At 35.4% G+C, this 15,030-nt stretch overlaps 1 long non-coding RNA gene across 1 annotated transcript in view; it reads left to right on the forward strand.

The window, feature by feature from the left end:
• LOC143671269 (uncharacterized) overlaps positions 1-14,631 on the forward strand; it is a 152,743-nt gene extending 138,112 nt beyond the window's left edge. The window contains exons 3-4 of the long non-coding RNA XR_013169524.1: positions 13,958-14,006; positions 14,129-14,631. This is a non-coding gene — a long non-coding RNA (uncharacterized LOC143671269). The remainder of the gene's footprint in view (positions 1-13,957; positions 14,007-14,128) is intronic.
• Positions 14,632-15,030: the final 399 nt, after the last annotated feature.

The following is a 15,030-nucleotide window of genomic DNA, read 5'->3' on the forward strand; positions in this document are numbered from 1 at the left end:
TCCATCTACAATGAAAATTAAATTATATGTGAAAAAATCCTTTATTTTATATATGCTTAGGGAATTGAGAAGGATGCAATGCAAAACCATTTCAGAACTGTTGTTTTTCTCTTTGGGATTCAGTTGTTACTAATTTTTGCTTTCATAGTGTTTGATGTTTATAATTTGCTCTTAGTGGATAAGATCCTGTACATCTGGGAAACAAGCCTATTTTTTTAATTATGATCATTTTGTTCTACATCTATAATCAGTAATTCACAATATCATCACATAGTTGCATATTCATCATCATGATCATTTCTTAGAACATTTGTATCAATTCAGAAAAAGAAATAAAAAGACAACAGAAAAAAATTCATACATACCATACCCCTTAACCCTCCCTTTCATTGATCACTAGCATTTCAATCTACATTTATTTTAACATTTGTTCCCTCTATTATTTATTTTTATTCCAAATGTTTTACTCGTCTGTTGATAAGGTAGATAAAAAAAGCATCAGACAATAGGTTTTCACAATTACACAGTCACATTGTGAAAGCTATATCATTATACAATCATCTTCAAGAAACATGGCTACTGGAACACAGCTCTACATTTTCAGGCTGTTGTCCCTCCAGCCTCCCTGTTATGCCTTAACTCAAAAGGTGATATCTATTTAATGCGTAAGAATAACCTCAAGGATAACCTCTTGACTCCGTTTGGAATCTCTCAGCCATTGACACTTTATTTTATCTCATTTCACTCTTACCCCTTTTGGTCGAGAAGGTTTTCTCAATCCCTTGATGCTGAGTCTCAGCTCATTCTAGGATTTCTGCCCCACATTGACAGGAAGGTCCACACCCCTGGGAGTCATGTCCCATGTAGACAGGGGGAGGGCGGTGAGTTTGCTTGTTGTGTTGGCTGGAGAGAGAGACCACATCTGAGCAACAACAGAAGTTCTCTTGGGGGTGACTCTTATGTCTAATTTTAAGTAAGCTTGACCTATCCTTTGTGGGGTTAAGTTTCATATGAACTAAGCCCAGATTGAGGCCTCAGCCTATTGCTTTGGTTGTCCCCAGTGCTTGTGAGAATATCAAGAATTCAACTTGGGGAAGTTGAATTTTCCCCCTTTCTCACCATTCCCCCAAGGGGCTTTGCAAATACTTTTTTATTCACTGTTCAAATCACTCTGGGGTAGATGGTGGCATTACTCTGGACAAACCAACAAAATTTCATGAAACAGGACTATTTTTATGTTGTGAGCTTTCAAGGCATTTCTAAGAACCAGTGGCATTCCTGTCTACTGTTGATATGTAATCTCAAGGAAAACCAACCCCAGGTATGACTAGGTCTCGAAATCCATTTTCTCCTAGGACAACATGGTACTGGAGATATGCCTTTGGATGTGACTGATATGTCCTAAGTTAACAGAGCCCATGGGGCAGTCAAATGTCAAAAGAGTCTTAAAACATGGGAAGTCACAGCAAGCATACCAGACATATACCTCCCTTTTCTTCAAGAATTCAGTTACAGAGATAACTGGGCCACAGAAGAAGGACATAAAGAAAAGGGACAATTCAAAGAAATTCTATTCATTGTTCATGATTCCTGGAGCTTGTCTCTTGAGGACCCTGAATTGTTCAACTACGAAACATCGGATATTTTGTCAGGCTTATACACAGTATCCATTGGGAACCAGCTATGAGACAGATATAAATGAGAAAACTGGTTAGCATGAGGTCTGGTCCCATGTCTCCAAGGCCTCCTATTCCTCTAGGGAGTGTCAATAAGCAAAGGACTTCCTACTCACTCTCCTTATATGAGCTGAGATGGGAGCAGGTCCCTGTCAGTGGCTTGCCTTGGTCTCAGAAATTTCCTTAAGATTTAATTTTCCATTCTTGGTCTCCATTTAGTTGGGAACATCTAGTCTTTTATTTGAAGTTCTGGAGTCTGGAGCTTTTTGGGTTGACATTGTGGCCCCCACTCCTACTCAGATCTAGAATTGGAGCTCCAGACTTTTGAGTGTGCCTTAGAATCCTCAGCAAGCAAACTGGGTGTTCCTGTCTCCCAGCATTGGACTATCCTTCATGCTCTCACATTTTGCCACAAGGAGCCTAGGACCTAGACTATGGGGACACTATGTGCCAGCCTGCTTCTAATGGGCATAGGACTGAATACAAATGCCCAGAGACTTCTATTCACTTCCCAGGCAGATGGCCTGAAATTAAGGCTGGACATAGAGGGGTGAATGCCACATTCTTGAGCCTAAGAGATTCCAAGGATTCAACCACTTCTGCTGTCACCTTCAGTTCTAGCTTCAGATATGGAGCACTTTCCCCACACATGTCTGCACCACTCCAGGAAAATGGTCAAGTCAAACCACTGCCTGATACTGGACAACACAGCTCATCAGTTCCAGGCTGTCTCTCTGGGTCTACTTTAGGGAAACAGGTTGGGGAGGATAAAGGTCATAGTTTTTCTTCAAAGTATTCCAGGAGCCCTTTAGGCATGCAAGGAATTTCCATGTGCCAATGCTACCCATGTTCACTTGGCCATCGTTGAACTCACCACGTTGCCTGATGATGATTTAGGCACAGTTGTGGATATCAAAAGAGGGATTGTCCCCTATCACAGCATAATCCTGCATTACTTTTTGGAGGATTAATTTTGCATATAATAGGCTGACCTTTGGCCAGCTGGGTAGAAGAAGTTTTCAGCTGATAACAGTCTTCTGTCATTGGAAGATCACCTCAGAAGAGGCAAATATTCCTTCCTCTTCTCCAAGAGGTCAGCAATGGAAATTATGAGACAGAAGAGGGATACCAGAGGAAGGACACTTGTAGACAATGAATATCAATAAATGTTGAACATGCTTTAAAATCCTTGGGCAAGTGTCCTTGTGGTCTTAGGATGCTTAACCTCCAAAAAAAGAATATCTTATCAGGCCTATGAGGCATCTTCATTGCCAGGCAGCTGTGAAATAGGAAAGGAGGAGCGCACTGGGTAATGCCATGTTAATTGTGGTTCTAGGCCTCAAGGGCCTCAGTTTCCTTTATAAAAGTCAAGAGATAAGCAGCCTCGTTCCCACCTCTCTATGACACCTATTATGAGATCAAGGCTACATCTGGGGATAGAACTGTTCTCTAGGCTTAAGAAACCAGCTACATATCCATGATAGCTACCTCTTTCTCTTCACCATGGCCTTCCTGGCCTTCCTCTCCATTTGTGGCCTCCATATGGGTATGTGCTAAATACCCATTAGCTAATTTTAATTACTAGCTAAAAATAGTCTGGACAGCTTAGCCTTCACTCCTTATCAGGTCCTTCCTTCTTCCTCCAAGCAAGGGGGCACAAGAATTTTGTGTGGCATGAAACCCACAGCAAATATACCAGATGTTACTGAATTTCACATGGAATTGGCCTGTCTTCTACATTGGTTCTGCTACCAAAATGAGTCCATGCCCCATACCACGGGGACACCATGTGAAAGCCTGCTAACTGTTGCTTCAAGGGGCAAGAACAGGAGATAAATACCTACAGAGACTAGTATTTCCTCTATTCCCAGCCCTCACTGGGAGAAAATCAAGTCTCCATCTCAACTACTTATGCTGACCTGACTGGCAGCTGCTAGTTCAGTCCTGGCTCCTCACTCAGAGGGTCCTACCCCAAGATCCCACCAATGTCCACATCTCCTGTAAGGCTTAGAGGAGAATACAGGAGGTTGAAATTGGGGCCCAAGTCTGTTCCATCTCCTTACAGGCCAGACATACCTCAACTGCTAGGTCTGACAGGAAGAAGCTGCAATGGCTTAGTGTGGTTCAAAACTATTTCCTCATGATGACAGTATTGTTTCACTTATGGCAACCCACCCTACCCATCTGAGAAAAACAACACCAAGAGAAAAAGTCATCAGGTAACTTGGCTGCCTTGCATCTTGCCCAGTTTGAGGAAACCTACTCACACTGCTGTACTTTTGCTTTTTCTTTCTAACTGAAATCAAACTGAAGCTTAAACCAGTTTGCCAAAGATGCCAAATGAGGCATCTTGTTTTCCCCAAAGTTCAATTTGCATTTGACCAGGTTTATGCAGATCTGCTCTTTTTCACTGAGCACTTTCCTTTGGTACCATGTTTTGGAATATCAAGTTCTGCTAGAAGGTATTTCTAGCTACCCAATTCAGCACTCAGGCTTTCAGAGATTTTTCTTCAATTTTCTGTCCTAGCACAGCTCCATGTAAAGGATGGCTACCTTTTATTCAAACCCAATATAGGGCCTAATTAGTTGCCATCATTGTATTCCATGGAAGGCCTCACTTGGAGTGACATTTATAGTGATAAATCTATATACTTCTTTCAGAATAGACACTGCTTTTTTAATGCAATTTTATTGAGATACTTATTTATGATTTTATTGAGATATATTTATGATTTTGTTTTCATCATTTAAGATTGCAACAGAAGAACTTTTAAATATCTTTAATATATTTCTACTACTTCTATAGCTTACATTTTTTCTTTATTTATCAATGACTGTTACCACTTTTTTTGTCAGTGTTAAAGAAAAGCACTGATATAAATTGGCCATGTCAAAATAAGCTCCTAGTCAATCTGGGTACTTATTTTTGATTCTTGTGTTCAATACATACATCTAACTCTAGGTTATAGTTTATAGAGGACAAACTAAATAATTCAATTAATAAGCATAATTTACTCAGTAAACATAATGTCTTATATCTCCCAATTAGAAATGAAAATTTTTGAGAAGTTCTTGCAACATTTATGATAATTTGTTATTTATTTGGCAAAAAGCCAATATGCTAATTTAGTAGGAATTTAGCACATCACATTTTCTGGCTATATTCCAATAAATTTTGAAAGAACTAATGAAAGGTTACCAGAAAACTTACTGATTTGAATAAAGGACATATACCTAGATTTCCTTTGAATTAAATAGGATGCCTTGCATTTTGCCCAGGGAACTTATATCATCCTGGAAGGAATTAAAGAAAGAGCACATTCAAGCCAATCCTTTGATTCCTGTGAATGTCTTATTTGGAGGCAAGCATTCATCCATAAATGACTCTGTCAAAAAAAGAAGTTTAAAGATTAAAGAAGAGGACAGAAAAGAATGAACTCTTCTTTCTAAATGTTAATAAACCACAAAAGAAACTAGAAAAACTGAGTCAGTCATTATTAAACTGAAGTCAATGGAATAGAAAACAGAAATTTAATAGAAATAATAAATGAATCCCAAATAGATCCTTTGGAAATACCAATAAAATAAATCAATCTATTTTGATTCTGATTAAAGATTCAAATGAGAGCCATATAGTATGGCTATGAGAAAGGTGCTTCCAGCTCTGATCAAGTGAGGAGATCAGGAAATCCTTTCTTTAAAGAGCAACTACAAAACTGGATAAAATTGACAAAAACAACTATTACTGTGCTCTGGAACAATGTAAACTTTGAATAAGAATAGTTGGAATCTGTTTCATGGTGGCCTGTGGCTGCTCCTTTTTCTCCATCTCTTCCCCTGATACTCCCGGCCAGGGTAGAATAAAGACCTTCATACATAAAGAAAAGACTGAGAGACTTCACTGCTAGCATACCTGTATTACAAGAAATACCAAAAGAAGTGTTTCAGGCTGAAAGGAAATAACTGTACATGGTGACTCGAATACATAGGGAGAAACGAAGAGTACAGGAAATGGTAATTGATGACTTAATATAACTAATCAATATGTAAAATATTTTCTAATCTTTTTACTTTTAATTTATTAAAAGAATTATAATGGTAGATATAAGTAATTGTTACACTGTACTGACTTTATAACATTTATAGATGCAATTATATAATAAAAACAAAGTGAATGGTATAGAGCTATATAGGAACAATATTTCTACATTTTACTAGAAGTATGCCAGTGTTAACCTGATGTAGATTTTTTTTTTTACATGGGCAGGCACTGGGAAATGAACTGGGCCTTTGGCCTGGCAGGCAAGAACTCTGCTATTGGGCCACTGTTGCCCCTGATGTACATTTTGATAGGTTAAAATATATACACTAATCCCTAGAAAACCACTAAGAACATAACTCAAAAATAAAGTAAAATTTCAAAGAGCTATTAAAATGGTACCTAAAAAAAATTTAGTTAACACAAAAGAAGGCAGTAAAGGTGCAACAGCAGAATAAGAAAAGACAAAAAACAGACCAAAAATAGATACAACTATATAAATAACTACATTAAATATTAATGGTTTAGTCATGCTAATTAAAAGGCAGAGATTGTTAGACTGGATAAAAAAAAACAAGATGCATGTAAATGCTGTCTACAAGAGACAAACTTTAAATTCAAAGACACAAATAGGTTGAAAATAAAAGGATAGAAAAATATATACCTTATAGACAATCACCATAGGAGAGCTGGAGTAGCTATATCACTATGTGAAAAATAAGTTAAAGTCAAGACTTTAAGACAAGATATATTACCAAACACAAATTGAGGAATTATGTGATGATAATGGAGCCAATGATTCAGGAAGATGTAACAGTCATAAATGTATATATATATTTAACAATGGAGCCTCAAGACAAATGAAAGAAAAACTGGCAGAATTAAAAGGAATATTAGTTCAGTCATAATATTTGAAGATTTCAATACACTGCTCTCAATGATTGATAAATATCTAAACAGAAAATTAGGAAAGATAAATAACACTTGCAAGACAGTATCAGTGAACTTGACCTTAAATGACATATAGAGCACTTCACACAAAAGTTGCAGGATACATACAGTTTTTTCAAGCACACTTGGAACTTTCTTTGGGATAAACATGCTGGGTGACAAAACAAGTCTCAATAAATCCAAAGTTTGAAATCTTATGCAACATACTCTCTGACCACAGTGGAAATAAATTAGAAATCATCAACAGTAAGAAATCTGGGATATCCACAAATATCTGGGAATTACATAACATACTTCTAAAGAACTGATGGATCAAAGAAGATCACAAGGGAAATTAGAAAATATTTTGAACAGAATAATATGAAAACAGCATATCAACATTTATGGAATACATCTAAAGCAATGCATAGAATGAAATTTATAGCTATATAAACACCTATATCAGAAAAGAAAAAAAGTTTCAAGTCAGAAGCCTCATTTGTCCCTTAAGAAACTTGAAAATGGAGATCAAACTAACTCAAAAGCAAGCAAGCAAAAAAAAAAAGAGTAAAGGTTAGAATGGAAGGCAATAAAATAGAAAAAAGAGGAAAAGCCCATGAAATCCAAAGTTGGTTATTTGAAAAATAAAAGGCAATAAAATTGACAAAACTTAAGCTGGACAGACCAAGGAAAATGAATAGACCCAGCTAAACAAAATCAGCAATGAAATTGGGGCATCAGTACAGATTACATAAATCAAAAGGATTGTAAGATAGTGTAATGAACACAATATGCCCAAAATTAGAGAACTTAGATGAAATGGACAAATTCCTGGAAAGACACAAATTATTAAGCACTTTTAAGAAAAAAATTAAAATTTGAATGGGCTTTATGGTGGGTTGAATTGTGTTTCCCAGTTTGGATGTGTTCTTAGTCTTGGTCTATATTTGGGTAGGTGTATGGACCCATTGTAAATAAAATCTCTTGATGATGCTACTTCAATTAAGGTGTGGCCCAACGGAATGAGGTAGGGCTTTAATCTGCATGGCTGTCGTCCTTTGAATACTGAATGAAATTCAGGCATAGAGACAGTGTTGGGGAGAAGTTTTAAGTTACCTGTCTATAGAAGAAAGGAGAAAATATCATGTGCACTGCCATGTGACAGAAAATCCAAAGGCCAAAGATCTCTGGCAGCCATCCCCAGAATGTCAAATTTTGGAGCGAATGGGACACCTAGCTGATGCCTCAATTTTGAACTTCATCTAGCTTCAAACCATGAGCTAATAAATTCCCATTGTTTAAGCCAATTCTCTGTATGGGTATTTGTTTTAGCAGTCAGGAAACTCAGACAGAAATCTAATAAGTAAATAGTTTAAGTTATTAATTAAAATCTGTTCCAATAAGAATAGTCCAAGTCCAGGAGTCTCTGCTGATGAATTGTATTAAATATTTCCAAATGAAATAATAACAGTATTTCAGAAATTGCTTCATGAAATAGAGGAGGAAATACTTCCCAACCTATTCTGTCGGGCCAGTATTACTTTGACATCAAAGCCAAAGATGTGACAAGAAAAGAAAAATGCAGACTAATATCCCTCAATACTATAGACAAAACGATACTTAACAAAATATTAGAAAACAAAATTAAGCAACATATAAAAAGGATTTATTCCAAGAATGCATGGTTGGTTTAACTTCTGCAGTCAATTAACATTCTACACAGCTTTTTTCACAGCTTGGATGTATCAGTTTATTTAACCATTGTTAACCATGTCTCCAGACATTTAAGTTATTGGCATTTTTTCACCAATACAAAGTTTTTGTGAATATCAAGGAGCATATATCTCACAAGTTGTAAAGCTATTTTTGCCAGATAAATTCCCAGAAATGTTAATGTTAAAGTGGCATCCTAATTTTTGGGTAGCAATCTGGTGTTGATCAAAGTAACCCACAGTTAAATAAGTCAGATTCCAAATCCAATATTCAGGCAATGGGGCAGAACAAGAATACAGCCAGAAAAGGAGCACTACAGCTAAACCAGCCAAGTCCTAAAGCTCCCGGTGTTCCTTGTGAAGAGATACATACAATTACATGGGTGGATGGGGGGCAGGTGTGGACGAGATCTTCTGCCATCAAATCAGTCAGAGGGCCCCACTTGCATCTAAGCCTGGACAGCCTTACTCTTTTGCATAATATAGTGAGATCGCATTGGATTTCATAGTGATACTTCGGATCTGTTCATCTTCTCTGCTTTCCATGTACCTTAACTTCTATGAAGAAAGGCTGATGGCATCTAGGACACCTTTGTCATATGAGAAGGCACATGGTGGGGGTCTGCTGGTCCTTCACTCCTGGGATTCATTGCTTTCTTCTGGTTCCAGTGGCTTCCTCTCTGAGCTTCTATAGGCCCTCTCTTCTCTACAAAGTTTTAGTATAATGAAGAACTAAAATCACATGATTACCTTAGCATATGCAAAAAAAGCATTCCAGATAATACAATATTCAATTATGATTAAAGAAAGGCTCAACAAACTAGGCAGAGAAAAATACTTCTTCAACCTAATAAAGGGTATGTATGAAATACCCGAAGTTGTCATCCTACTTAATGTTGATGAAATGTAGGTTCCCCCTCATATTGCTAACAAGGCACAGGTGGTTGCATTTGCCACTGCTATTTTAACATTGTAATGAATGTTCTAGCAGATGCAATAAGGCAAAGCAAATGAACAAGCAAAACAAAAATTAAACAAATCGTATTAAATGTATCTGGATTGGAAAGGAACAATTAAACTATTTAAGATAATATGATACTGTATATAGAAAACATCAAGAAATTCACACAAATAATCTACTGTAAATAATGAATTTGGAAAATTTGCATGATACAATATTAATATGCAAAATTTCACTTTATTAATATATATTTGAAAATTAAATTTAAAAATAATTCTATTATAAAATTAAATACTTAGATGCAAATTTTACAAAAGAATCACAAGACTTGACTGGTTAAAGTTACAAGATATTGTTAATTCTAAAAAAAAATGGAGAAGCAGTCCATGTTAATGGATGAAAAGACTATTGTCAAATTCTACCAAAATTGATCTATAAATTCGAGTTGGTCCCTTTTGAAATCCAAATAGGCTTTTTGTATAAATTGAAAGTTTGATCTTAAATCTACATGGAGATGGAAGTGACCTAGAATAGCCAAAACAATTTTGAAAAAACAAAATTGAAAGACAAACTAACTGACTTCAAAATTTACTATAAAATAAGTTAATATTTTGCAGGTGGATATCCAAGTGTCCCAGCACAATTCACTGAAAAGACCATTCTTTCTTCTGAGGAATTGTGTTGATATTTTTGTTAAAAATTAACTTAACATATATATAAGGATTTATTTCAGCACTCTCATTTCCACAAAGAAGATATACAAATGATCATAAGTGCATGAAAAGATGCTCCACCTCATTAGTCATTGTGAAAATGCACAACAAAAGCTCAAAGAAAATTGGTAGATTGAAATACTAATGGTCAATGAGAGGGACGGGTAAGGAATATGGGATTTAAGTGTTTTTTCTTTTTTCTTTTTATTTCTTTTTCTGGAGTGATGCAAATGTTCTAAAAATGATCATGGTAATGAATATATATTATGTGGTGATATTGTGAGCCATTGATTATACACCATGTATGGACTATATGTGTGTGAAGATTTGTCAATAAAAATATTTTTAAAAAGTTCAGAGATACAATTTCACACCCACTAGAATGACTATTATTAATTTTGGATGCTATATTTAGATCTTTGATGCACTTTAAGTTAATATTTGTAAGCCTACACTTGTGCCAATACTACACTGTGTTGATTACTGAGGCTTTAATAAAAAAGATGTAATGCTCTCTCAGATGCTATGAAACTCCTCATATACCTGTCCAGTCACATTTTGCACTGCTATTCTGAATGTGGGGTTCACTTCAATGCATGCTTTCCTATTTTGGAGCAGGGATTACAAAAAAAAAAAAAAAATAGACAGCTCACACTTCCCATTTAAAAAAAATTTTCACAAGGCTACAGTAATAAAACAGCATTTTACTGGCACTTCGACAAATATATAAACCAATGAAATTGAATGAGAGTTCAGAAATAAAAGCTAGTTAATTTTTGACAATGGTATTGTGCCCTCATTGGAGAAAGAGCAGTCTTTTCAACAAATGGTGCTGAGGTAAATGTCTATTGATATGCAAAAAAATTAAGGTGGACCCCAACCTTATACCATATATAAACATTAATTCAATGTGCATCAAAGATCTAAATATAACAACCAAAATTTAAAAATTCCTTGGAGAAAACTTGGGGAGGTATCATTTGGAATTTGTGTGCAGCAATGATTTCATAGCTGTTACATCAAAGGCATTAGCAATAAAAGAAAAAAATAGATAAATGAACTTGTTCAAAATAAAAAAAACAACTTTTGTGTATCATTTGACTTTGTCATGAAAGTAAAAACGTAGCCCACGTCATGAGAGAAAATAGTTGTAAACGCTGTAACTGATGAGGTTTTAACGTCCAGAATATATAAAAATTCCTTCAACTGAACAACAAAAAATCAAATAACCCAATAAAAATGGGGGCAAAATACTGTAGTAGACATTTCCACAAAGAAGATATATAAATGGGCAATAAGCACATGAAAAGATGCTCCACGTCATTAGTCATTGAGGAAATGCATCAAAAGCTCTATGAGATAATATTGCACACCCACTAGAATGGCTATTAATGAATAATTGAAAATAATGAATTTTGGAGAGAATATGGAGAAATAGATACACGAGTTCATTGCTGGTGTAAATGTAAAATGAAGTACTTGCTCTGAAATAGAGTTTGGCATTTCTTTGTAAAGTTAAATATAGAATTACCATATGACCCAGCAATCCTAATTCTATGTATACACGCAAAAGAATTGAGAGCAGGGCTCAAGCAGATATTTGTACATCCATATTCACAGTGACATTATTCAGGATTGTCTTAAGATGAAAGCAACCCAGATGTCCATCAAGAGAGGAATTGTTAAGCAAAATGTGGCATATACATACAATGGAATATTATTCAGCTGTAAAAATGAATGAAGTTTTGGTACATCCTACCACATCTATGAATCTTGAAGACACAATATTGAGTGAAATTAACTAGACACAAATGCACAAATATGGTATGGTTTCACTTATATGAAATAAGTAGTATATGAAAATATCTAGAGTCAGAAACTAGAATCCAGTTTACCATGGTCCATGATGGGATAGGGAATGTTTTATTGGTACAGAATTTCTATTTGGGGTGATTAAAAATTTATTTAATGGTTGTTGGTGATCGTAGCCCAACATTGCAGATGTAATTAAAACCCTTGAATCATGCATTTAAATGTCATTTAAGGGGGAAATTTAATTTGCTAACATGTTATTCAGAATAAAATATTTTTTAAAATCATAAAACTATTAAACACAAAGAGTGAACTCAACAGTATAATTTTAAAAATATTTTCATCAGTCGTAACAAAGTTCCAAGACTAATGCAAAGTATTAATAAAGGGGCAAACCACGTGTGTGAGGAAGGGGTATAGGGTAATTCTGTACTTTATACAGGATCGATCTTTCTGTAAACCTACAAATTCTCTTATTTTAACAAATTCTTTTAAATTGTTGCCAATAAGTTGGAAAACTGAGAAAAGTGTACAAATTCTTAATATAATTAATGGATCTAAAATTTATTGAAAGATTCTGTGTCCTACTTGGAAGAGTGAGGGGATATAATAACTCTAAGTAGATTGTGAAAAGTTAAGGATTTATCTTGAATTGATAGAGCAATCACATAAATGCAAATATATCCATAAAATAATTGATAAAATAAACTGGAATTCTCAGAAATATTTGAATTTTGTCTAAAAGAAGGCTGGAATTTTAGAACTGAGAAAACCAAGAGGCAAACAGAAATCAAATAATAAGCTTACTGAAGATGACATAGAAAGTCAAATTAATTCCATAACTATTTGAAAAGTAAGCATTAATTATAATTTAAGGGTGTAAAAAGAAACAATTTGCCACATATAAATTAAAGCAGTAAAAGATGAGAAAGAAAAACTATTCACCAGCAGGGTGATGTCAGTCTGAAAGTGGAATAAGAATTTCAATAGCCATCTATTCACAGCTGCTTATAATGGTATTTAGGGGTTTCTAAGTGGGAAGTTATAATGATTGATTATTTAAGCGCCTCATTATATAGGAGGGTCTTACAAACTGGGGAACAGATATACATTGTAGAGTGTGATATATCTATCCATTTCTGATAGGCTATCTCTACTGGACTGAAATGGCTTATTATTAAGTGTATATGTTACTCAAACTGCAACTTTATAGAAAATGTTCCATTTTCTTATAAGAGCAGGTCCTGTCCTTGAAGTTCAATAATTTTTTGTCTTCTGGATAGTCATTTCTTATATAGGGGTCTTTCTAGGCTACACCCAATGAAGGGGGCCATTTTATTTTATTTAATTGTGCCCAAAGGAAATAACTGTTCAAGGTTTTTAAAAATAACTTTTGTATTTTGAAACAATATAGACTTACAAAGCACTTGTAATCGCAGTGGAGAGAATTATCATATATTCCTCACCCAGTTTGTTTCCTCTAATATTAATGATTTAGTTTGTTAATGCTGCCAGAAATGCAATATGCCAGATATGGGTTGGCTTTTATAAAGGTGTTTATTAAGTTACAAGTTTAGAGTTCTAAAGCCATAAAAATGTCCAAACTAAGGCATCCAGAGAAGGATAACTTGACTCAAGAAAGGCCGATCTGGGAAGGCACATAGCTGGCATCTGCTCATCATTTAGCTTCTGGTTTTAAACAGCTTTCCCAGGGGGCATTTTCTTTCTTCATCTCCAAACATCTCTGTCTGTGTCAGTTCTGAGCTCTTTTCAAAATGGTTTCCTCTTAAAGAATTCCAGTAAGTGGATTAAGACCCACCTTGAATGGGTGGAGATAGAGCTCCATGAAAACCACCTTGTCAAAAGGTCCCACCCACAGTTGGGTGGTTCACATCTCCATGAAAACAACCTAATCAAAAATGTCTCACCCAGCAATATTGAATCAAGATTAAAGAACATGGCTTTTCTGGGGTACAAAACAGTTTCAACCTGGCACATTTATCATGTTATATTACAAGGGTATATGCATGTTAGTAGATTACAAATAATTAAGTTGAGACTTTATTCAAATTTCACCAGTTTTTTTTTTCACTAACATCCTTTTTCTGTTCCAGGATCCAATCCAGGATACCACATTGCATTTGATCATCATCTTCTTACCTGGTACATTTATCATGTTATATTACAAGGGTATATGCATGTTAGTACATTACTATTAATTAAGTTGAGACTTTTTTCAAATTTCACCAGTTTTTTTTTTCACTAACATCCTTTTTCTGTTCTAGGATCCAATCCAGGATACCACATTGCATTTGATCATCATCTTCTTAGTCTCTTTCAGTCTGTGACAGTTTCTGTTTTTCCTTCTTTTTCATGACCTTTACAGTCTTGAGGAGTACTGGTCAGGTATCTTATATACTGCCCCCAAATTTGGGTTTGTCATATGTTCACTCATGATTAGATTGAGATTATGGGTTTTGGAATGACTACTATAGAGATGACGTGCTCTGCCATCACATTAAGTGGTACATGATATCCACATGACATTACTAGTAATGTTAAGCTTGCTTTATGGTACTGTTTGCCAAACTTCTCCACTCTAAAGCCATATTTTTTCTCTTTTCACACACTGTACTATGAAAGACAGTCAGAAATCTCTCCCCCAAGCCCCACTGGGGAGAAAGGAAGGTAGGTATTCAATTCCTCCTCCTAGACAGGGTAATTCTTCTGTAAGGAAGATTGTCTTGTTTCCCCCATTTACTGGCTTATTAAATCATTATTTATATCAGTATGGGCTCATGTATATTTATTGTTTACTTTGGGTTATAATCCAATACTACATTATTTTGCTCAAATTGTTCAGTCTTTGGCCGTTGGGAGCACTTTCAGGTTGGCTCCTGTGACCTTCTGGCATGTCCTCAGTCTTTAGGAGTTTTTTGGAGTACTTCCTTTCTTTCTGGTACTATAAGGTGCTCCAGGCTCATCTTTTATTTTCCTTTACCCAGGCCTAAAATCAGCCATATCTCTAAGGAGCCCTTATTCCTTCTATTGAAGGATGATATTTAAAGCCCAACAGCTGGGTGCCAGGTGTCTTCATTGCTTGTGGAGTGATTCTAGATCATCTCAGTGGAGAGAGCTAGGTAATATGTTTATATTTTGTAATCCATGTATATACACATATCTAGAA

The sequence above is a fragment of the Tamandua tetradactyla genome, chromosome X (genome assembly GCF_023851605.1).
Source record: "Tamandua tetradactyla isolate mTamTet1 chromosome X, mTamTet1.pri, whole genome shotgun sequence".
NCBI classification, from domain to species: domain Eukaryota; kingdom Metazoa; phylum Chordata; class Mammalia; order Pilosa; family Myrmecophagidae; genus Tamandua; species Tamandua tetradactyla.